The sequence below is a fragment of the Lissotriton vulgaris genome, chromosome 5, assembly GCF_964263255.1.
Source record: "Lissotriton vulgaris chromosome 5, aLisVul1.2, whole genome shotgun sequence".
In the NCBI taxonomy this organism is placed as follows: domain Eukaryota; kingdom Metazoa; phylum Chordata; class Amphibia; order Caudata; family Salamandridae; genus Lissotriton; species Lissotriton vulgaris.
Window position 1 is genome coordinate 173,002,523 of NC_141693.1, and position 26,319 is coordinate 173,028,841.

A 26,319-nucleotide genomic window follows, 5' to 3' on the forward strand; every position below is an offset into this window, starting at 1 on the left:
AGCCCACGTCAGATTCCGAAGCCGCGTTCTCACTATCTGGGGCATAACGATGCGCTGTCAGGGCGGCGACTTTTTTCGTGGCAAACTGTGGTCTCTTGGGCGTAGAGCCTTCCTGCTGCTCTCCACTGTTTCGCGGGCGGGGCTGACCACGTCCTTGCTGGCCACCCCGGCCCCTGCCGCCCCCTCCACCACCGGTTGACGGAGCCGATGAGTCCTGAAAGGAACGAGGAGAGCGTTGGTCAGAAGCCTGAAACCTCTCAGGCGATTTAATCATCGCGCGGTCGCGCAAATCATAAACACGATCCGACTGCGCAGGCAACGGAGACGCAGGAGCAGAAACCTGTGTTTGTTGTTGTTGTTGCTTACCCTGATTCTGCTTTTTAGGCCAATTTTGTTTCTTGGACTTTTGTTGACCACTAGTTTCCGATGTCTGACTCTGGGGCTGCTTTTTCTCTTTATCTGGAAAAGCTTTAACCCCCATGGCATTGCGGCTAACCGTTTTATAAGCAGCCACAATTATCCTTGCCAACCGTCGGGGTCGTTCGGCCTCTGGAACCAACGCCAATGCGTTAGCAACCTGAAAGTTCACTGCATCTCCCTTGACATTCACAAGGATAAGATCGCAAACTACATCAAAGGAGCCACACAGGCGCATACCCAATTCAACAGCCGACTCCGGTCCGTGTTCGTCTTGAACATGTTTAAGGACCCCACCTAGATTGGTCACAGATGGGGTGCCATAGCACCTCGAATAGACCGCTGCAAAAGTCTTACCCCAGGTCTCACAGTCAACAAGTTCAGGAGCCAAATCCTTCGGTAAACTTAGTGTAAGAATCCGGTGTTTATCACCCGGACTCGTGTTGGGAAACACAGCTTCCAGCTGGCCGAATTTCTCAGCAAGCCAGAACGGAAAATCATCCTTGTCCTGGGGCTTTTTACCCATCACGGAATTCACCATGACCGGATTGATTTTCAGACCAGCATGTTCTGCATGAAGCTGTGCACCTCTAGGGGCCGCGTCCTGAACATTACTGCTAGTGTAATGAACAAGCGCTCTAATCACCTCCACCGCGACTTCATGAAGCCGACACAGATCTCCCACGTTACAAGTGGCGCGATTAGGGTGAGGAGTGAATCCAGCCAAAGCGGGCCAAGGTGTGCCCGAAAAGGACAAAGGACCTAACCTCGAAGCGGATAAAGAGTGTGGTAGGGCGCCACCAAACCAAACTCCATGCTGCCAAGCATCAATAGGAACCTCCAGTGCTCTGTACGGAGCATACGCAGCCGGTACAGCTGAAGCAGTGTATGAATGGAACACTCCAGAATTAGCGTCCACTGGCGGAAACGTCACCCACGAATAAAACAGTTCGTATGGGTAAGCATGTTCCGCACTCACTACCAGAACGACAGCCAAGCCTTCCACAGGAACATCATAAGTCCGCAAATGGTCACGCACCGCAATGCGACTATGCTGCGGGATGTCCACGGCTTGTGCCATGTCAGCACAGGAAAGTGAAAACACAAAGATTACTTTGTAGCACAACTGGGTAGTAATTCAAAGAAACCGTTTACAGATAGATTCAAGCTTGAAAAAGACCTATTTCAAAAATAGGTAGGTTTTTCCGACACTGCCGTTTTCCGGAAACGGGAATGAAGGCGTTAAGGTTTGAATGATATACTACTCGAGTGTCATGATATAAGGCCAATCAACGTATGGGCGCCATGTAGCAGGGTTTCCGTTCTCCCACAGAACTGTGCACAGAGATCTAGAACCTGGGTGAGTTAGGATGATCCAAAACTCACCTTTGTTTCAGAAATCCCCTTACCAAGCTAGCTACAGTGTCTCATCGGTAGTAATAACTTACCAATGACTTAGACAATCCAGAACATGAACTTAGAGTCACCGACGAATAAAACAGTTCGTATGGGTAAGCATGTTCCGCACTCACTACCAGAACGACAGCCAAGTCTTCCACAGAAACATCATAAGTCCGCAAATGGTCACGCACCGCAATGGGACTATGCTGCGGGATGTCCACGGCTTGTGCCATGTCAGCACAGGAAAGTGAAAACACAAAGATTACTTTGTAGCACAACTGGGTAGTAATTCAAAGAAACCGTTTACAGATAGATTCAAGCTTGAAAAAGACCTATTTCAAAAATAGGTAGGTTTTTCCGACACTGCCGTTTTCCGGAAACGGGAATGAAGGCGTTAAGGTTTGAATGATATACTACTCGAGTGTCATGATATAAGGCCAATCAACGTATGGGCGCCATGTAGCAGGGTTTCCGTTCTCCCACAGAACTGTGCACAGAGATCTAGAACCTGGGTGAGTTAGGATGATCCAAAACTCACCTTTGTTTCAGAAATCCCCTTACCAAGCTAGCTACAGTGTCTCATCGGTAGTAATAACTTACCAATGACTTAGACAATCCAGAACATGAACTTAGAGTCACCGACGAATAAAACAGTTCGTATGGGTAAGCATGTTCCGCACTCACTACCAGAACGACAGCCAAGCCTTCCACAGGAACATCATAAGTCCGCAAATGGTCACGCACCGCAATGCGACTATGCTGCGGGATGTCCACGGCTTGTGCCATGTCAGCACAGGAAAGTGAAAACACAAAGATTACTTTGTAGCACAACTGGGTAGTAATTCAAAGAAACCGTTTACAGATAGATTCAAGCTTGAAAAAGACCTATTTCAAAAATAGGTAGGTTTTTCCGACACTGCCGTTTTCCGGAAACGGGAATGAAGGCGTTAAGGTTTGAATGATATACTACTCGAGTGTCATGATATAAGGCCAATCAACGTATGGGCGCCATGTAGCAGGGTTTCCGTTCTCCCACAGAACTGTGCACAGAGATCTAGAACCTGGGTGAGTTAGGATGATCCAAAACTCACCTTTGTTTCAGAAATCCCCTTACCAAGCTAGCTACAGAGTCTCATCGGTAGTAATAACTTACCAATGACTTAGACAATCCAGAACATGAACTTAGAGTACCTCAGGTATCGTGGAACACATGAACACTCTTTCGTTATATTATCATTCCAAACCGAAACTGGGAGGCAAAGAATACACGTGCAAGTTTGAAATGTTTATTTTTCAATGCAGCATTCTCAAACGCAGTATCTTGTATAATATCAACATACATATTATAAAAATCAGAGTCAGCAGCATAGTCACTAATCCATAGTAAGCAAAAGGTGATAGCATGTTATGATGCAAAAATCTATAGAATTCTGTATCACCTATATTTCGCGCACCCTAATTAGCATATTATATTATATCTAAGAAGGTCTCATCTGGGTTTTAGCAGGGCGGACCCATACCTCTAATTCTCAGTAGAAGGAGATCACATCAACAGCTACCAGCTCTCTGCATGCGAAGCATCAAGTGTGTTGATTCATTCCCTGTAACTGTATCTTAAACCCGCGTAGAGCCCAATGTTGGCAGCAACATTATTTGTGTTATGTCTAACGTGGTGCGAGGATCAGGCCTTCAGCAACCTTGTGTTAGGTTATTCTTAGAGTGTGCAGTTCTCGGTGTGCAGACAGTTGTACCAAGTGTACCAAGCACGACTGATACTAGAGCAATAACATATTATTCTCAAATAAATCACATCTTTCGTCTAGGTTGAAAGCTACAATAACAATTAGGTGTCGTGTGCAAACTCAAGCTGGAAGAAAATATTGCGTTTAAACATTTAATAAGCTCATGCTAACTTAACACAATATATAGAAACGTAGTAACCATATGACACTGCAAGATATAGTCATGACTCTTTTCTCCAGTATTGTATCTTTTATAGATCTACATGCTTGAATCTTCCCTACCGTTGTGGTGGGTGTCCCACGGTAACAGTAAAATAGCAGTATAAAGCTTAAAGGTCAATCTCCCTTGAAAATCAATAGCATTTAGTAACCAGTTAACCTCATTAAGGAGCATTCAAACTCCAGCCAATCACTTCACAGACCCAGAGTATCCATCCCCTGCAGGACCACCATACCTCAGATTTCTTAACGCACATCTTTTGTTATTGTGTCTCCCTGAGCTCTGCTGAGTCACAGTGTTTCTACCCTGAACCTTTCAACCTTCAGCTAACAGTTCCTTTTCCTCAACCTTCTCTTCAACTGAGGTGCTGCTAGAAAGTGAGTTTACTTTTTCCCTTCTGTATTTGCTGCACAATGTCTGAGGCTGAAAAAGGGCTGTTTAGGCCCTGCAAGACTTGTGGAAAGTCCAGGCTCTTCGCTGAAGATCCTCATAAAGAGTGCTTATACTGCCTTTATCCGGATCACAAGCCTAGAGACAGTAAGAACTGCTCAACTTTTACTTCAAAAACCCTCAAAGATCGGGAGGGAAGACTACTTATATGGCTTTAAAAGAGAAAATCTGTTAAGGATTCTGACTCCAAGACTGAGGAGAGACCTCATCCCTTCTCTAAGAAAAGGAAGGAAGAAGATCCTCCTTCTGCCAGAGAGATCCAAAAAAGGCAAGATCTCAGAGCAAGAAGTCTTCTGTGGAGAAAGGGCAAAAAAGTAGTAACCTGGCTCTTTTCATGCCTAATAGAGATCTGGTTCTGCGTCACATACTTCCTCACTGAAAATCCGCCAGTCGACGGGCTTGTCGACAAGGTATTCTCCGCCTACGACTGTTGAAACGAGGGCTCTATCGACAGATTGTTCAGCGACATCTATGACGTCGACGGTCAGGATGATGACGGCTGTGGCGTAGACGAAAACTGAGGTAGTGTGTTGGAGTTCTACGTCGTTGTGAGCTTCACCGTCGACGGTATAGTTGGGTCCTGCAACGTCGATGAGCGTCTCCGCTCCGTCGACTAACATTTCCACACTGTCGGCCCAGTCACTGGCAACGTTACTTCCTACGATCCCGTCAATGAAGAAAATGGACATGCCAGTTTCAAAAACAATTCCATTAATTTTGCAGAATATCTCAAAGATTTCTCTACTACCTCCTTCTCGCCTCCTGGATTTCCAGGAATCAGAGGATGAAGGTCCTTATGATCCAGCATACAGCCCTTCTCAACTTAGAGTCAAGTGCCAAAAATCAGAGGAAGAATAGCAATACTCTTCTGCGTATTTGGAAGGTGAATATTCCTTCTCAGACAGAGGACACACAGGCATGTAACGCTTGGACACTTTTCAGGAGCATTACCCCTATTATGAGGTGGACGAGGATGACCGTAAGCAGGAACCTTTCATTAGAGTTCTGATGTCTCTGGTCACAGACTTGCATATGATGCTCAGTGACTACTATAAGCGTTTGCCTGATGCTAATGTAGCTCAAAAGTCAGCTCCCCTACAGGAGGATACTATTGTTATCCGAGATCCACCACCAAAACAGAAATCCTTACCTCCCCTGCAGATTCCTGCTCGAACATTAGACAGTGGTGAACAACATTTGGAGGAAATGGAGCTACAAATGGATTCTGATGTCCATGATGAATGGATGCACTATGTGACACACACACCACCTTCTCCCAACCTGCCAGTGGCTAATTCTCCTCCAGCATAAATCTTTGGCTTCCATGACCTTCTAGACGGGGCATCAAAACGCTTTGATCTCCCCATGCCGGTTAAGCAAACGGAAGGCTTCTTGTATGATTTCAAGGCTGCCACACAGCGTTCTGTTAGGTAAATCCCTATTGTTAACTTCCTGTGGCAGGAAGGCCTTAAGCTGATGAAAACTCCAGCTTCTGTGCTGGCAGTTATTCCAAAATTAGACACCATGCACTGGGCGCCTGAGGACTCTCTTGCATGCCTCAGTGGCCATCCAAAGCATCCAAATCCAAGGTGCTCAAAGGCGATCTAAGAGCCCTGCTTCCCCATGTACCACTCCGCCAGACAAGGAAGGGCACAGGTTAGACAATATTGGGAAGAGATTTTCCACACTGGCGCTAACCGTCATCAGAGCCTCCAATGTCATGGCCATCCTTGGGAGGTATGATAGGCAGATGTGGTCGGACATTGCTCCTTTTCTAACATTTCTGCCTGAGGAAAAGAAGAAGGAGGTGAAAGAAATACTCTCAGATGGTGAGAGAGCCTCATCGGAAGGCATCGATGTGGCGCTGGACATCTCTTCTACTGCCTTTAGGCATATGGCAGGCGCTGCTGTGTTATGTAGACAGGGTTGGCTGAAGCTAACGACATTCCACCCAGAAGTCCAAGCTGAGGTGCTTGACATGGCGTTCAACAGAGAGAACCTTTTTGGTAAACATGTGGTTGAGGCGCTTCAAGTTATTAAGTCAAACACAGATACGGCGAAATCCTCCGCCAATCTGGAGCAGAAGAAGATCTCTTCCTTTCGAGGAAGGGAAAGGGGCCAATTTGCATCTCGGCCCCAGCAGGGCTTTCAGCCCTACTAGCAGCAGGGCTTCCTGCCTCAATATTCTGCGCAGTTCTTTCGTCAGACGCCCGCACCAGCTTACACAAGGGCTCCGGCACGAAGTCGTCCCACATCTGGAGGAAAATACAGGCATAAGGCAATGAGAATTTTCAGGCACCCATCACCCCAGTTCCACTCCAATTGGTTCGAAAATGCTCCTATTTCTTCATTCAATGGATCACCATTTTTTCCGACAGATGGATGTTAGACGTCTACAACCATGGTCACACCCTGGAATTTTTTCAACAACCTCACAATTTCCCTCCAAAGAAGACTACTCACCGTCATCTGGAGCTTGTCAAAAGGGATATAAATCTCCTTCTCGACAAACAGGCAACCGAAGTAGTGCCATGCAGTCAGCGCAACCTAGGCTTCTACTCTCACTTTTTTCTGATAAAGAAAAAGACTGGAAAATGAGGCAGGTTATGGACCTCAGGTTGTTGAACAACTTCATTAAAAGTCAGTTTTTCAGGATGTTGTTGCTCCAGAATATTCTTCTTCTCTTGGATACAGGAGAATACATGACCTCCCTGGATCTTCTGGATGCGTACTTCCATATTCCCATTCATCCAAAGCACTATCATTTCCTCAGGTTCCAAGTGGCAGGTTGCCACTACCAGTTCAAAGTGCTACATTTTGGGCTAAAATCAGCGCCCACGGTTTTTACCAAGGGGCAGATTTACAAGCCCCTTGCACCACGTTCACGCCGCTGTTGCGTCACGCAAGGCGGCGTAAACGTGGCACTTCCCTACGAGGCATTTACAACGTGACGCATCTATGGAGATGCGTCACGCTGTAAGGCCCTGGCCACATGAAACCTGCATCAGGTTTCATGTAGGCGTTCCGGTGCAGGGGGGGCGTTCCATCGCAGGAACGCCCCTGAAAAGTGACTCAGTGAAATCTACAAGAATTCACTGAGTCACTTTCACAACGCTGATGCGTCAAAACCCTGCGCCTGCTTGAAGCAGGCGTAAGTCTTGATGACGCACCACGTTAAAGATAGGGCAAGTTGGAAAAGTGCTGGAGTTGGGTGCTTCACGCAACACAACTTCAGCACTGCGCCAACTTTACGCCCAAGATGCGACACGCATCTGTTCATTCCTGCGCCATGGTGCGCCGCATTGTAAATGCGGCGCATCATGGGTGGCGCAAGGATGAACTTGCGTGCCGTATCTTTCCTGGCGCATCTTTGCCGATTTGCAGAGATGCGTCAGGCAAGGTAAATCTGCCTCCAAGTGTCTGGCGCCAGTGGCGGCCTATCTTCTGCACTCCGGGCACCAGGTTTTTCCCTACCTGGATAACTGGTTGATCAAGGCCCCATCCTTTCAGGGCCCCAAGTAGTCCACAATTGCCTGTATTTGCCTTTTTCACTCTCTGGGTCTCAGTCTCAACAGAGAAAAGCCCTCTCTCCTCCCCTCAGGTCACTTGTGTTTCTGGGAGTGATGTTAGATAGCAGCCGCTCAATGGCCTTTCCCACAGAGGAAATAATTTCTCGTCTTCAATGGATGGTTCAGTCCCTTTCCTCAAGAAGGTGTGTTTCTGTGAGGAATTACAAGTTGATTTTGAGGATGATGTCATCTTGCATCCTGTTAATACCTCACTGTCGATTGAGGATGAGACCTCCTCTGAAGCAATTCGACTTCCAATGGATTCAAGCTCAAGGCTCCTTTGACAACACTGTGTCAGTTTCACCAGAGATGATCAGGGCAATGTCCTGGTGGACATTATGAAGCAATTTCTCAAAAGGCCTATCCTTCCTCTGAGCGAAACCATTGTTGATAATGACAATGGATGCTTCCATGGAACTATGGGGAGCTCACCTCAGGAACTTCAGGTCCAAGGGAGGTGGTCGAACCAGGAGTCTTCATGCCACATAAACCTGTTGGAGCTGAAAGTAGTCTTCCTAGGGCTTCAATCCTTTCTACCGAGGATAAAGGAATCGTCAATTTTCGTCTGCAAAGACAACACAACCACCATGTTTTATCTGCAGAAATAAGGGGGGACGCAATCCCGGCTTTCTAAAGCCTGACGCAGCGAATTTGGAATTGGCTGATTCAACGCAACATATTGATAGAAAGTCCAGCAAGTTCCAGGGGTGCTAAACGAATGCCCCGATTCAATCAGCAGAGACACCAAGCAGTGTCACAAATGGGAGTTAGATGGCGTTTAGCTGAGAAAGGCATTTCAGTGTTGGGGATTACCAGCCTTGGATCCGAACGCACCATCACTCAACAAAAAATTCGATTTCTATGCCAGCAAATTTCCTCAGCCAGGTTCTCTGGGGAACGCCTTCCATTTTTCCTGGGAAGGAGCATTTGCTTACATGTTTCCTCCATTCCAACTAATACCAAAAGTTCCTCTGAAGATGAAATGGGAGGCTTGCCGCATAATTCTCAATGCTCTGGAATGGGCAAGGCAAGACTGGTTCACATAACTGTTTCGCCTAGCTGAGACTTCTCCAAACCACCTTCATCCTACGGACATCTGCTTTCCATGGATCAAGTTCAAGTGATTCATCCACAGATTCACTTTCTTCACTTGTCGGCCTGGCTCCTCACCGCGTGGAGTTTGGTGACTAAACTATCTCTGAGGAGTGCCGTTCGATACTTAGCAAGAACCGAGCTCCCTCCACTGTTGAGTGTCACTCAGCTAAATGGAAGAGATACTGTTCCTGGAATGCAAAACACTCTTGCCATCCACTCTCTTCTCCGGAGGACGTTTTGCCATATCTCTTATCTCTGGCCAGGGCTGGCCTTTCCCACTCTTCAATTAAAGTTCATTTGGCGGCAATTTCGAGGTATAGGAGACGTTCAATCAGTTGTCTTTAGGGTACAGCAGATTGGTGAAAGAATTTATGAAAGGTCTCTTTAGAGCTTACCCACCAGTACGACCTCCTCCGGTGATCTGGCAATTGAAATTTGTTTTGTCGCATCTCATGAAATCACAGTTCGAACCAATTCACAAGTGTAATTTGAAATACCTCTCTGGTAAAGTGGCTTTTCTGTTACCCATCACATCTGCTAGACGTATTAGAGAAATTCAGGCTTTCACTGCAACGGAACCTTACCTGCAGTTTTAGCAGGACAGAGTGGTGCGCCTGACTAATCCTTTGTTCATCCCTAAATTACCTACCATGTTCCATCTAAATGAACTAGTGGTCCTGCAATCAATTTTACCTGTTCCGTCTACAGCGACAGAGAGAGCGGTCTATTCTATGACATCAAACGATGCTTGAACTTTTACCTACAAAGGACAAGACCTTTTCGTAAATCTACTCAACTCTTCATTGCCTTCTCTGCCCCTAGGAAGGGTCAGGCTTTGACTAGAGCATCTATTGCATGTTGGGTTTCTTCTGCTATAGTTTACTGTCATGAAAGAGCCTGATGCGGGGCGTGGTTTGGACGCCGATCGGGATGGCGGCGTGAGCTTGCAGCTCCGCGCAGGGTCCCGCTATTTCTCCTGAAAACCGTGCCTGGGGCGACCCTTGGTGGGCGCAACTTGTTTGCGAAGTGTTGGGGAACCACTGGTGAGCGGAGGAGATCTCTTTGGGGTCCGCTAGTCCCACGGAGACCTAGTCAGACGACGTCCGAGGTGTTGCCCGGAGTGCGAAGAAAATGGCGGCGGCGAGGGTCGATGGTCTCTGAACCGAAACTGAGCGGAATTGGCATCGGCTGGCGGGGTGGCCCGCCTGTGCGAGATCGGAGTTGCAGGATCTGCTGGCACGGACCTGAGGAGCGGGGGAGATTGGTGGTCACCATTGGATTGGAGTACTGGGGACACGCACTCGTCTTTACTTCCCCCCCTCCCCCTCCACCCCGGTTCTGGCGACAGTGGGACGGACGGCGCTAGAACTTTTGGTCCCTGGCGTTACGGGCACTGCAGAGGCTCTCTATCACATTCGTTGCTGAGGCGCAAGTCCCCTGGGTAGAGATTATCGGGACCTGGTGAGGTCCGGGCCTGCCCGTGTAGCTGTGACAGAGACACTTAAGATGGCGGCTGAGGGTGGAGCGGCCATCACAGAGCAGAGCCGGGAGGATTCGGCCGCGCTCTCCCAGGTTGGCGAGGCTTCCCCGCCGATGATGGACCAGGAGCAGAGACTGAATCGGCGCCTGGATGCTATTCTGGATGCAATCACCTCGACCAAGGAGGCATTGCAGCAGGACATTGCGCAGGTCGCTACGGGGCTGGGGCTCCTAAGGGCGGATCATGCCAAGTTGGCGGATAAGGTTAAGGACCATGAGCAGCTGTTATTGGACCTGAAACCGGCGGTGGTGACCGCGGAACATAAGATAACGGACATTCTGGCCCGGCTGGACTCGTTGGAGCGGCGAGCGGAGGATGCTGAAAGCCACAATAGGCGGAACAACGTGCGGGTCGTAGGCCTGCCGGAAAGAATTGAAGGGGAGGATGCGGTGGCCTACATGGAGGACTGGTTCCGGACAGTGGTGGCACCGGAGGGACTCACTCCCTTCTTTACGTTGGAGAGGGCACACAGGGTGCCGGCTCGCCCACCAGCGCTTGGCCGCCCCCCCAGACCGATGGTGGTAAAGCTCCTTCATTACAAAGATCGGGACCTCCTCATCCAGAAAGCTCGGGCCTCGGGCCCGTATGAGGTGGAAAACAGCTGAGTCACGATCTTCCCGGACTATACTCAGGCGGTCCAGAAGAATAGGGCATCCTTCTTAGCGGTGAAAAAGGAGCTGCGGGAGGAGGGCATCCAGTATTCCTTGCTCTTCCCGGCCAAGCTGCGGATAATCCTGGATGGGACCACTCATTTCTTTCAAACTCCGGAGGAAGTGTGGTTGTGGCTGGAATCATACCGAGCTGGTACGGACAGGAATAGCAAAAGTCAACGTGCGAAGCCTAAACCGCCCCAGGTCCGGAAATCTCAGAGGATTCGCTCCCGCACTAAGCTTCAGCGAGAGAAACAAGAGGCTCAAATGGCTGCGGACAAAAGAGGGGCGCTGGCAGCGACGGCGGCCATTACGAGATCACAGCAGGAGAGTGACTTGGCGGCTACGGACTCTGGAGAAGACGGTGGCAGGACTGGAGAGGAATTTTCGGAGGCGGAGAGCTTGAAGGGGCCGGTGGTCACCCCCCAAACGTCTGATGAGATTTTTCATGGCTGATTCTTCTATGGGACTTGGGACACTGTTTCTGGTAGGGTGGTATCCTGTTGGCGCTGGGTGGGTCGCCTGGTAGGGTGCAGCATCAGCATTGCGGGATGGAAGGCGTGGGGTGCGGGCTCTGCCTGCCCGGGGTCGGCGGTAACTCACCCCCTCAGGGCCCTTAAGGCCTTCTGTGGTGGCGACCACAGGTTAGTCGGATGTGTGTTTTGTTTGAGGTTTGGATCGGGGCTCACACTGGGTTTGTAGGCTCTGTCCTGGGGAGCGGGGTTTGGGGAGTTTTTCTTATGGTTTGTTTTGGGGAGGGCAACCGCTGTGATGTGGGCATTGAATGGCTATACCTGAACTGGATTGCTCAATGTTGGTATGGGGACGTTACCTAACTTGAAATGCCTAACGTGGAATGTCCGAGGACTGAGAACTATGGTCAAACGCCACAAAGTGCATGCTTATTTGGTGCGGCGGGGGGTTCAGGTTGCCATGCTGCAGGAGACTCATCTAACGAAACAGGAATGCATCGCACTACAGAAGAGGTGGCGGGGTCAGGTCTTTGGCACTATTTACTCCGCGTTTGCTAGAGGGGTACTGATATGGGTGCGGGCGGGGGTACCGTTCCAGGTGTTGAATCAATTGGTGGATCCTGAGGGCAGATATGTGGCGGTGGAGGGGAGGTTGTATGGCCGGGATATGGTTTTCAGCTGCATATACGCTCCAAATGTTGATCAGGCCCGCTTCTTTGATGGTCTATCTGGCTCTTTGGCCTCTTTCCTAGCGGGGCCTCTGATACTGGGGGGGGACTTCAATTCGATAACAGATGTGGACTTAGATAGATCCCACCCACCACTCGTTGATTCCCCTGTACGTAAGTTAGCCGCACACAGGAAGGATTGGCAGGAAAGATGGGGATTGCTGGATGTGTGGCGGGAACAGCACCTGGATGGTAGGGACTATTCCTTTTTTTCAGCCCTCCACGCCTTGCATGTTAGGATTGACTCGGTACTATGCAGCGGGTCCTTAGCCCCATTGGTCTCCCATACGGAGTATCTGGCCAGGACCATATCGGATCATAATCCTTTGTTGGTGCATGTCCAATGGCAGAGAGCGCGCTCCGCGATTCCAACATGGCGGCTCCGCCCAACACACTGGAGGACTCGGTGTTTAGCGACGCAGTCCAACGGGGCATAGATCAGTATTTTGGTGAGAATGAGGGGACTGCTTCTTGTAGGTCCACTGAATGGGACGCGATGAAAGTGGTGGTGAGAGGAGTATGCTTGGGGAGGTTCTCGAATGCTCGAATGTCTGTGTTGAATGCGCTTGCCAGTGCGGAGGAGAAATTGAGGGATATGGAGCGGCGTAGGCCGGACTGACCGGATCTACAGACCCGGCTGCTGGAAGCTAAGGAGGTGGTGGCCACCGAAACGGAACGGCTACGGAGCTATGACTACAGACAATATGCCATTAGAGCGCATGCTGAGAGGGATAAGGTGGGCAGTCCGGCTGCCCGGTCTTGAGCATCCAAAATGATCTGGGGGAGATGGTCTACTCCCAAACGGCGGTACTGGAGTGCTTTAGGGCCTACTATGCTGAGTTGTACGAGAGTCAGTTAGGAGTGGAGGCGTGCGAAATAGCGGAATATGTAGAGTCAGTGCAGCTTCCGGCACTTGATGACGACGATGCAAAGGACTTAGGTGGACCTGTTACGCTGGCCGAGATTAGGGCGGCCATTAAACATATGGCGAGGAATAAAACATCCGGGGTGGATGGCCTGCCAATAGAATTTTACCAGAAGTATGCTGATAGCTTGGCGCCCAGACTACTGGTGGTATATGAGGAGGCTCATAGGTTGGGGGGTCTGCCCGGATCAATGAGGGAGGCATTGATAGTACCGTTGCTAAAACCCGGCAGGGACGCGACTGATGTGAGGTCTTACAGGCCACTGTCCATGCTGATGATGGACTATAAGATACTAAGCCGGATCTTGGCCACCAGGTTGGCCCCGCATATGACCAGCCTGGTGCACAGGGACCAAGCGGGGTTTATCCCCACGAGGAGTACGGCATTAAATATTCGCCGTCTGATAGGGATACTGGATGGCACAGCAGATACGGACGGTACCCAGGCGGTGTTGTCTGTGGACATTGAGAAAGCTTTTGCTAGTTTGGAATGGGTCTATCTGGATGAAGTCCTAGTGAGGTTCGGCATTGGTGAAGGGTTTCGCAGATGGACGAAGGTGTTGTATTCCTCGGCGACGGCGCAAGTACGACTGGGCAATCTGGTGTCAGCGGCTTATCCTGTTGGTAGGGGGACGAGACAGGGGTGCTCCCTTTCCCCTCTTCTGTTTGCACTGGCGATGGAACCACTGGCGGTACGAGCTAGGTCGGGAGACATGTACGCAGGGATTGCAAGAGGTGGGCAGTTGCACTACATATCATTGTACGCGGACGATCTGCTACTGTACATGGAAGATACGGAACGGGCTCTGGAAGGGGCGATGGAGATGTTGTCTGAGTTTGGTCGGTTGTCGGGCCTCAGGGTTAACTGGACGAAGACGTGTGTCTTCCCGCTTAGAGCGACCACGCCCTGCCCCGCCCGTGATATAGGGGTGGTCTGGGAGCCATCTTGCTTCACTTATCTGGGAGTCCGTATCTACCACGAGGTCGCGGACTTATTAGAGGGCAATATTGGGCGGTGCGTACGGGCGCTGAGAGGTTGCATGTCTTTCTGGGCGTCCCTCCCCCTGTCGGTGTTGGGTAGGGTGGCTCTGCTGAAGATGGTGGCGCTTCCGCGGCTCTTGTACTATTTTCGCACGCTGCCCATTTGGATTCCCCAGAGGGTCTTCAGGGATCTGCGGACGATGGTCATTGACTTCCTTTGGGGGCACGGCCGCCGTAGAGTGGCACTGAACACGTTGCTCCGCCCTAAGCTTGAGGGGGGGATGGCCGTCCCGGACTTTGAGTTGTATTATTTGGCCGCGCAGCTTCAGGTTCTCACACAGCATGTGGCTAGGGTGTATAGAGGGCTGGACCGCGACCGAGAGCAGGGGATACAGCGCAATGTCTTGACCTATATCATTATGCAGCAGAAACTGGAGTTGCGAGGCCTTACCATGGAGGAGCGGACGCTCAGGTTATGCTGGCAGAGGAGTCTGAGGAGGGCGAAGGCGGCCCGGCCGTATGCCCCGGAGATACCGATAGGCATGCTGACTGCGCTGCCATATGGGGGCGACTGGTCCCCATTATCGGAGTGGGAGGAGCTGGGACTGCAAGTAGTGGGAGACTTGTACATTGATGGAACGTTGGTGCCCTTCCACACGCTACAGGAACAGTTTGGGCTGCCGGAGGGGAGCTTCCTCTTGCATGCGGCTGTGGTGGCGGTCATGCAAAAGCATTGGCGAGAGGGGCTCATTGAACCGGGCACGACTATGGCTTGCCAGTATGTAGTGATGGCCGCCGGCACCTTTAAAGCGGTGACCTGCCTCCATAATAGGATGTTGCATGAGGGGTTGGAGCCGCTCCTGGGCCTGAAAGCGAAATGGGAGGTGAGCATAGGCAGGCCCATTCCGGACTCGGCGTGGGGTCATATCCTTAAGCGTACGTGGAAGGGCACGAGGAACGCGCGCTTTCAGCAGGTGCATTTTTATGTTTTGCATAGGGCCTACTTGACGCCGGAGAAGATCAAACGATACTTTCAGGTACAGGAGGCGCGGTGTCCGAGGTACATGGAGTTGGAGGCGGATCTGGATCATCTGTTATGGGGCTGCCCGAAACTGGAGGACTACTGGGAGGAGGTTGGGGGACTCCTCAATGCAGTGACCGACAGGGAGGTGGAGTTTGATATGGCGGCGTGCTTGTTGCTCTGGTTCCCACACACAAAAAACACTAAGGTGACAGGCAAATTTATTGACCTGAGGCTGATACTGGCGCAGAGGGAGATCACCTGGCACTGGAAGTCCAGGGAGGGGCCGTCGGTGAGGAGGTGGACGAATGAATTGCTGAGGTGGTCTGAATGCGAGAGTGTGCTCCGTATGAGACAAGCAGTCAAGCTTGACAACGAAAAGAGCCTGGAATCAGCGCGGGCGTGGGAGTTGATAGTGCAGGCTCTGCGTGACTCCTTGGTGGATGATGAGGATTGAATGAATGGGGCATGAGGACACTGGCTTACGAGTGTGGAGGTATAAGTAGATCTGTAGCGGGACCCATACCGGAGTCAGGGGCACGGCACACATCATTAGCGGTTGCTGGGGGGGAGGGCGCGGGTGCTGTTCTAGGGCTGTTGAGGGGTGGGTTGGGCACCGGGATCCAGGTTGGGAGCGGAGGCACTAACGGGCCTGTGACTGCCTTACGGTTGGTAGAGCATGAACAGATAGCGGAGCAGGGGCAGGGGTCCTCACAGGGTCTGGGGGGCGGGATTGCAGTATCGCCATGAGATCGGGCTGTTAGCTTATGATGGACAGTGTTGGGGTTGAGTTAAGGGTTGGTGGGGTAAAATGCAGATACATGAAAAGATTTCGACCATTGTCCCTCAGGGATGCTCACTGTGATGTCTTGCTGGCAATCTGGAACATTATGCCGCCCGGCCCCCGGCATACGGGCTGAATGGCTGTGTATACACTATGTTATTCGAACTATGCAGGGGGACACCATGAGTGTGCTGGTTGATTTATTGTATGCAATGGTTTCTAATTCTGCAATAAAAACAAATTAAAAAAAAATAAATAAAATGAAAGAGCCTGATGCCCGCTAATGTCTAAAGTGACTGCCCATTCCCTAGGAAGATGGCAACATCCTCTTCCCTATTTGCCGGAGTGTCTCTACCCAACTTCTGCAGGGCAGCAACATGGACAAACGTCCATACCTTCACAAGGCACTACTGCCTGGATACCTTGCGGAAGATGAATATTGCTGTTGGTCAAGCAGTCCTTTGTAATCTGTTCGGTTAAAGTAGGCCTCCTCTTATTGAGGTTTATTAAGGTTTTTATTATTATTTCTTTCCTATACCACTATTCTGAGTTTGTTCTTCTCTTGGTGTTTTGGCAAATGTTATATTTTATATATGCAGAGGCTATGTTACTTGTTTGCGATTCTGGTTATAATACTATGGTCGCATAGTGGGAGGGTTTGCCTGTTTTTCCCCCTCTTTTAACTAATATATACTGCTTACTATTCTGATTCAAGCATGTGAATCTATAAAAGATACAATACTGGAGAAAAGTTACTTACCTATCACTGTTCTTCTCAAGTATTAATATCTTTTATAGAGTCACATCATGCCCTCCGTCCTCCCCTTGCAGTGCACCTTCCATACCGCTATTATTTTACTAAGTACACTCGTGCTCGAAATCAGAGGTATGGTGGCCCTGCAGGGGATGGATACTCTGGGTCTGTGATGTAATTGGCTGGAGTTTGGATGTTCTTTAACAAGGTTAACTGGTTACTAAATGCTATTGATTTTCAAGAGATGTAAACCTTTAAGCTTTATACTGCTATTTTACTGCTACAGTGGGACTCCCACCATGACGACGAGGAAGACTCAAGCATGTGAATCTATAAAAGATACAATACTGGAGAACCACAGTGAACAGGTAAGTAACTTGTTTTTTACATTCCATGGGCCACATCAATAACTTGCAGGGTCCTCATTCCCTTTCCTATAGTTGCAAACTGGACTCCAACCACAACTAGTGACCCAACTACTGTGTAGCTGGGATATGAACCAAACTTCCATGGACAACATCCCTGGTCATCATTAGTGACATGCCACATTTCACTTTGATGTACAAATTTCACGGATTCTTACTTTATGTGTATATGTACAAACCATAGAAATATGGAAATCTCTGAGAATATACCTTTATTAATCATGTATTCACATTTTAAAATGCATCTCATAAATTGCTTCCCAAAGTTAACATTAAAATGTATGAAGTGTATGTTTTAATATGTGAACTTTGTATAGGCATATCCGGCAACATTTAAAGACACCATATCTATATCCATATTAACAGGTATTATTATCTTCATATGCTCAGACATCAGCAAGGCAATGGTGTGGATTAGTATGTATGTATATGTATGTATGTATAACACACTTATAAAGCGCTTCTGTCACCCAATGGGCATCCTGGCACTGTGATCTAACCGATCCTGAAACACAGTCAATACAATATCAGCAAGCTACACTATCCTAGGGAACAGGTGAGTTTTTAGTTCTTTTTTAAAAGAGAGAAGGTCTCATAAACATCTGAGCGACAGTGGCAGATCATTCCACAACTTGGATGCCGTAAAGCCAAAGGAACGGCCACCCATTCGCTTTCTCCGAATCTTGGGAACGACTACCAAGTAGGCTGAAGCAGAGCGGAGAGATCTAGTAGGGATGTATCAAGAGAACATCTCCTGTAGGGGCAGCGGTCCCAAGCCATGAAGGGCCCGGAAGACCAAGCATAAAGCTTTAAACTCAACCCGCTGAGAGATGGGTAGCCAGTGCAAGTCTCTAAGTGCTGCGGATGATGAGTCAAGACGTCGGCGGGAAAGTGCTAGTTTGGCCGCAAATTTCTGTACCCGTTGTAGTTTGCCTTGTGCAGTGGCAGGTACCCCCAGAAGCAGTGCATTGCAGTAATCAAGTCTGCTTAAAATGATACTGCGCACTACTTCTGGTCTGGCATGGGCGGGGAGCAAAGAGAGAATCTTCCGTAGGGTACGCATCAGTCCCATGCAGGTAGACACTGTTTTGTCAATAAAACCATCCAATTGAAGATTAGGTTCCATTGTCACTCCCAGGTTTCGAACCGAGTTTGCTGCTGCTACCGTGCCCTGAAAGGAAGGGGGCCAGAAGTCCTGCGGTAGAGGTCGCGGGACACGGTCCGCTGAGCAATGCAGCACCTCCGTCTTGGAGCTGTTGAAATGCAGCAAGTTGTTGCTCAGCCATGTTGCCGTGGTGACCATACAATGGTGAAAGGTCTCCTGTGACACCGCATTCTCCCCTTCAAAAGAGAAGATGAGTTGGGTGTCATCAGCATAATTGGTGACTGCAATGCCAAAAGATTTAATTAGCTTGACCAGGGGGCGGAGGTAGAGATTAAAAAGAATGGGGCTAATGGCCGATCCCTGGGGTACTCCCTGACCAACCTTTTGATGGTAGACTTAAAGGGAGGCAGGGCAACCACCTTATGTCTATTGGCCAGGTATGAAACAAGCCAATCCCAGGCCAGACCCATCACACCAACCTCCTCCAGTCTCCTGGTCAAGATGGCATACTGACCGTATCGAACGCTGCCGACATGTCGAGCAGCACTAAAAAGGCTGCTCGTCCATAGTCGGCAAGTGAACGAAGGTCACTCAAAACAGTCACCAGAGCTGATTCGGTTCCATGCGCTGGTCTGAACCCAAACTGCACCGCATCCAGACAGTCATTGACTTCCAAAAAGCTGGACAGATGTTTCGTGACCAGTTTCTCCTGAATCTTAATCGGGAAAGGGAGCAATGAAATGGGTCTGTAATTAGCGGGGCATAAGGGGTCCAGTGATTCTTTCTTCAACAGCGGAGAAACTACTGCAAGCTTCCAACTGTCTGGGACCTGGGCGGAACCAAGAGACTGGCAGCAAATTGCGTGGAGAGGAGGAAACAACTCTTCCCTAAACACTTTCCAGAATTTGTATGGAAGTACATCAAGGGAGGAACCTGAGGACACACTATCTAACTATGGATTAGAACAAATGTATGGTAAAATTAATTAGGGAAGGAAAGGTGTGGGGTATAGCAAAAATGTAGACTCAGGTGAGGGGGCATGGCCAAAGGCACCATTGCAGGGCTTAAGCTTGGAGTGTGAGGTCCTGTTGAAGAACAGGGCAACCAGCATGAATCCTGGCTCTCTTTAGATTCTGAGCAGGTCTCAAGTGGCGGAAAGTGAGGAAACTGCCGGGGCCAAGAATTACCTGCCGGGAGGGCGTATTTTCCTGCCGAAAGAGGCCTCGACAGAAAGGTATGGGCGGGGGCAGAAATCCAAGATGGCCATTGCCCGAGCAGCTGTGTGAACTGACCAGCTGCAGAGAGGCGCAAGACAATGGGGCGCATAGTGAAAACCAATTCAGTTAAGTCCAATTCCGGATTTACTCTCCATTCAGAACGGCCAGATTTACCATCCGGATCCAAGATCTCTGAAATTAGTGGCCTGGCGCCTGAGTACCGTGAGTTTGCCCATCTAAACATTCCTGCGGATGGCAAGGAAGTTCTGGCCAAGGCAAGGGCACCTGCTACTATAAAGACGTACAGTTTGAAATGGAAAAGTTTTTGTGTCTGGTGTCGTTGAGCTGGAATTCACCCCTTTTCAGCTAAACCAGAGGAGATCCTGCCTTTTTTCCTACATGTGGCACGATCAGGATTATCTCATGCTACCCTAAAAGTTTTCCTGGCAGCAATTTCAAAATATCGACAAGATGGGACCAATTCTCTTTACTCTGCGAGGATTATCCAGCAATTCTTTAAACGCCTTTTTAGAATGTTCCCTCCGGTACGTCGTCCACCTCCATCGTGGCATCTCAATGCAGTGTTGGCACAGCTCATGCGACACCCATTCGAACCCATCCACAGAGCAGATCTGAAATTTCTTACGTGAAAGGTGTCACTTCTATTGGCCCTAACCTCCTCTAGGAGAGTCAGCGATATCCAGGCTTTTACTGTTCTTCATCCTTTCTTACAGTTCACAAATGACTCTGTGGTGCTCCGCACCAATCCGAAATTCATTCCAAAAGTACCTTCGGATTTCCATCTGAATGAACCGGTGGTTTTAAATACATTTTTTCCTAACCCTCAGTCACCTGCAGAAAGGGCATTGCATACTCTGGACATTAAAAAATGTCTAAAATTCTATTTGCAAAGAACATCTACATTGCGCAGATCTGATCAACTATTTGTCACTTATGGGACAATTCGTAAGGGACAGGCAGTTTCTAAACAAACAATTGCAAGATGGATATCTGCAGCTATTGCATTTTGCCACGCATAAGCAGGAAGACCTCTGCAAGCAGCTCCTAGAGCGCATTCTACAAGAGCAGTGTCGTCTTCTACAGCCTTATTTGCTGGAGTTCCTCTTCAGCACATCTGCAGAGCGGCAACCTGGGCCAGTCGCCATACTTTCACCAAACACTATTGTTTGGATGCAGCCAGCGAGACCGCTGCTTCAGTGGGTCGAGCAGTTCTACGAAATCTTTTCATCTTAGGTGAGAAGTGAGAAGGTGGAGAAGTGTGGCTCAATGGTTAGGACAGGCAGACCTCGATGCAGAGCTCTGGCCAAGGACCAGGGTTCGATTCCTGCCCCGGCAGGTCTCGGGCTCATTAATTCCACTGACCGGATATTCTCGCCTCAGTGCCTATTCTGGTCATGGGTCCCACGCTGCAACTCTGGGCAATAGCTTGCTTAGTCTCCACAACGGCCCCCACAACGCGAGGGATGCCTGGTCTGCACCATGGGGGTGCCCAGGAGTGGACACTTCACAGGAAAAGCCAGGAAGGGTTCCCTTGCGGTATTCGTACAAGCACCGCGAAACCCACTGCCGGTAGCTGTGCGCTATACAAGTACAAAAACATTTAAATTTAAGGTGAGCCTCTGTATCCCACCTCCTATTCCTGCTGTCAGACGCTTGTTATGTTTCTGTTATGCACATGATCAAGTGATTGCGTTCTGCTATGCTTTTAATGATGTTCTTTTTACATATTACATTGTTATGTGCTTCTAATATTGACAAGCTTATGCTACCATTAGCGTCTGCCAAGCACGGATATGTACGGCTTTCTACTCTGATTCAGGCATGTGAATCTATGAAAGACACCCCTAATACTGGAGAACAATAGTTACTTACCTGTAATCTGTGGTTCTCCAGTATTGGTGTCTTTCATAGATTCACATGCAACCCGCCCACCTCCCCTCAGAGGCTCTTAGGCTACATTGGTTTACCAACACTCCTTGCGAGAAAATCTGAGAGCCTAAGCCTCTGGGGAGAACCTTCTGGTGGGTGCTGTCGCCTGATTGGCTGTAGTTTGGACTATACAAAATGACTAGGATAGTCATGAGTGTGGAAGTTTTTTCTCCTGTAGCTTTGGCTACTTTACTTCCTGGTTGGGAATTACTGTTTTTTTCCTGTTATTATGGCATTTTATTGCTTTTTTATGTACCGTGGGACTCCCACTCTGACGACGGGGAATGATTCAGGCATGTGAATCTATGAAAGACACCAATACTGGAGAACCACAGATTACAGGTAAGTAACTATTGTTCATCTGCTTCAAATCCTGCAGTCTAAATTTGATCCTACGGTCCTGACTGCCCAGCTGAAAACATTTACTCCAGGGGCAGGATAGCCACCTGTCACAAGCCAAACCAGAGAAGCCAGGGCCCAAAACAACACGACTGGGCCCGGCACTATGCCAAAGGCTGAGGCCTAACACAATTATTACACTCCACAGTGTTCTTGAAGCGGAAAAGGCCATTTAGGGCAGGTTATAAAACACAATACTTTAACCAAAAACATCAATTTAACTCTAACAAAACCCAAAATATTTCATTCACCTCACCTATTCTCCCCTCACTCTTTCTGCTCACTTCCGGTTCCACTCTGTGACCTCCTCCAACTCTCCATTCACCTCCTCGCTTATCTTTCAACATCCTCTCCTGTATCTCCTGCTGTCGCACTCTTGCATCACGCACCCCTATAATTCACCTGTTTCCACCAGCCCCCAGAGGGGTGGGTGTGCCCGTCCGAGACTCCTCACCCCTCCAAAATACTGCCAACCAGGAAACCCCCATAGGGCAGTTACCTGCCCCACCTCTTTCAGCCGTGCGCCTTTTGCCCCTACTCGTTCACTTCCCTGCGACTCCAAATAGATTTGTTTCACAATTTGCTTATCCCATCTCCATCATTTATTACGCGTTCTCCAATTGCGAAAGGTGCACGCCATTGTCCCTAAAAAGCAATAGCTCCTCCAGTCGTAGCCCAACATCACCAATTACTTTGATGTACCTAGAGGCACTAAAAACTCTCATTGCCTTGTTTAGCTTCCTTCGGGCTTTCTCATCTGCCGCTTGCTTCACTGCCCCTTTCCACACTTTCATAACCTCCAGATCCCTCTGCATCTGCTGTAGTACCACCAGTCCTGACAAACATATCAAGGCAGGCATTTTCGCCCAGATGCAGGACCAACATATCAAGGGCAGCCTCTTAGCGATATCATTCTTGTCAGGCAGGGATATAACGCCCCCCAACACATCCCTCCTTTACCCCACCAATGCACCTTGTGGTGGCTGCTCTTCAGACCAAGGTTAAGGCTGTCGACCTGTTAGTCTACATATCTGGCTGCCTAATGTATGGAAGAGTGTCCAACAGTCCAGGTAACTGTCTTGGTCCCTTGGCCCCCACACAACCTACAACAAGGAAAATATGTTAGTACACACCTTGAGGCTGCCTTCCTTAGGTGCTGCAGGACTCCCCCACCCTGCAGAGCATTGCACCCTTTTTGTGCACATATCTCTCACAGCACCTAGACCGCCACCTCCCAATCTGATGTATCCTATCCCATGACCAGCCTAGCTGTGCCTCCGCTGTGGCTTCTCCAATGCGGAATGAGTGTGTGCTGTACCTAGCAGGGTCCTCACCCACGCTCCCAAAAGCCATGCGCAGTACTGCCAATAACTGAAATGCTGTTACCTGTTCTCCGGACGTGTGACAAAACATTGCGCCTGACAATTCACCATTCCTGCACTGGGCACGCTCCCATACATCCAGTCTCATTCAACCACACTCATTTTCCCCTACCCGCTTGCTCCTTTTTTGGATGCCCCAGCCAGATCCCCACCTGATCCCCATCCAATCGTATTTCTTCATATGTTCTCCCCATCCGCCCCTTTATGCCTAACAACTCTGATACCTGAAACGCCTCAGAAAAAAACCCACAACATGCATAGATGGAAAACTGAAACATTGTATCCCTCAGAACAACAAGTGGGCAAAACTGTCAGAACTCCAAGCTTATCAAACTATTGTGGCTTACCAGTTCTTGCACGGGAACAGAGATGCTTGGTCCCAAATCCCTCTAAGCAATGCTAGTAGGTCTTTTCACAGAACCTCCTAATCATTACCTCGGGGGACGGGGGAATTGGATAAAATAAAAAATAACAAAGAAGAGAACACCATTATAATCCAATCCTTCTCTACTCTTAATATAGACTGACTCTACTATTATATCTCACCACCCTTGCTCTTCTGGACTTAAGCTTTGCTTCTGTCTTATTGGTGTAGTTCTATCTTCCTCGTCTGTTAGTTGTTACTATTGTAAAGAATAGAGTATTAGTTCCACTAGTCATTTTACCTCAACTAACCCCTACTGAATTATTAATATGTAAGTGCACTTATTTCACTAACTAGATGAGTCTGTTCTATAATTGGTTTCTGTATTTCTCTCTTCTTCCTTATATACTGCCTTCTTATTTGAGTCTTAGTTCTTTAACCTCTGTTAATGTCTCTACAGGTCTTTTCAAGAAATTTCGACACCAATCGCAGTTCCAGGTAAGTATTTACATATTTACATTGAAATTACTGTTGCAAGCATATTGTTGTCTTTTCCTCACAATACGCTTACTTCGTTTTCTGTCTCTCGTTTATCTCTAGGCGTCCCTGGGATTCAACTGTTATGCTTTGACCAGGTAAGTATGCACTTCTAGCACATAAATCTCTATATTAACTTTCACTTAGCTTCGGCTTCTCATTGCTCTCCTCCGCTCTGATACGTCGACTCCTCTCTCGCTGTCAGCTTGACGCCGCTCAGGTGACAAACTCTGCTCTTCACTCGCGCTTGGTTTAGTGCGCCGAGTTTCATCTAGGAAATAGTTTTTACAGCTCTCCGGTTTCTGCAGGGTCGGGTAGTTTACCTACGTGACTAAAATAACTAAGGAACAAGAGCACTACTTCAACACGTCGTCTCCGGCTGGGAACCTTGGTGAAGTGCGCAGTTTCTGATGCGCTCGCGCTGCACCTTAATTCCCCTGCATCTGCGGCGCAGAAACTAGACCACCAACCTGCATTTTTACTTTATTATGTCTCCATCGCCGGACACACTCAGTCCACATGTTACGCCCAGAGGATTCCTGAACCATCTGAGGCAATTCTGTACTGCAAATGATTGAAACCGGTATAGGGGTCCTGACAAAAACCCCCAACAACTTCTGTAACAGTTCAAAAATAATAGCCTCCCTGGGTGCTCCCTCTATCCCTTCCTCCTGCTCCCGACCCCAACCCTTTAGCATCCTACTTAGTATCTCATCTTTTGCCAGGTCAAAGCCTGCGCACAATTTACTGTACAAAGAAATCCCAGCCAACTTCCTGGCTATGGTCATCTGTGACAAACCCTTTTCATTACAACTAAGAACAAAATGTCACATGTCTCCATGGTCCTGCCCAAAAACGATCCAAATTCAGCCCAAGTCAGCCTGTAGCTATGCCTTGCAGATTCCGTTATAGACTTCTCAACCAGACCTATCACTCTCACTCCCCCCAGGCCCAGATGCCGTCCGGCAACTCTATCTTGCATGCATCCACTCCAGGTGGCAGTTTTCTGAATCACCCCCACTGTGAACGAGACAAAGCATCCGCAATGTCACTACTTTCCCCTGGAACATGGTTCATTCTAAATACTACATTCAATTGCAGCCATTTCAGCATGAAACTATGCAGCAGCCTCAGGACCCTCAAGTCCTTTACTTTCTGTTTATTCACTAGCTCTACTACAGTCATGTTGTCTACATGGAACAGCGCCGACCTATTCTGAAATTCTGATCCCCACACAGCCAAAGCCACCAGCAACGGAAAACACTCCAGTAAAGCTATGCTCCTCTCTTGTTTTACCCAATGGCCTGGCCATTCTTCAGCGCACCATCGACCATCCCAAAAAACATCAAAACCAGAAGCCCCTGCTGCATCAGAAAATATTTGAACTTGCCAGATCGTCCGGTCTTCTACAAAGTCCAACGACACTCAATTAAAGCCTGTCAAAAAGGACTGCCATACCCTCAAATCAGCTCTGACACCCATTGAAATCCTGACCCCATGGTGTGGTAGCACTGCCCCAGACATGGCCATGCTGAGGCGTCGGCAAAACGTCCTCCCAGCTCTCACCACCCGGCAAGCAAAATTCACAGATCGCCCATAACAGGAAAGCCTGTATTTCCATCACCTTCCCTGCAGGCAACCTGGCCAACCACAGGACCGAGTCCAGTTCGATGCCCAGGATCGCCAATCTACAGCTGGGCCCAGCTGTTTTCTCTGGCGCTAAGGGAACCCCAAAAAGCTGCGCCATGGCCTGAAACTGCTGTAACGCCTTCCCGCAGTCTCCTGAGCTTCCTCTGCAGATGAATAAGAAATCATCTGTGTAATGATACACTTCCCGGTGACCACTTATCTTTATGAAAGCCCACTGCAGAAAAGTGCTAAACATCTCAAACAATGTGCAAGAGATCACGCATCCCATTTGCAAGACCTTCTCTACGAAGATGGCCCCTTCAAACTGCATCCCAGCAACGAGAAATCCGCAGACTATATAGGCAATAGACAGAGAGCTGATTTCACATCACATTTAGCCAGTTCCGCCCCCTGCTTACACAACCTTACTAGGCTGATTGGGTCGTCTACCCAGGCATACAGCACCCTCGAATCCCCCTCTGCAATGAAGTCTTTAACGGACCTCTCCTCTGGCCAGGATAAGGGGTGTATCATCCTATACTCTCCCGGCTCTATCTTAGG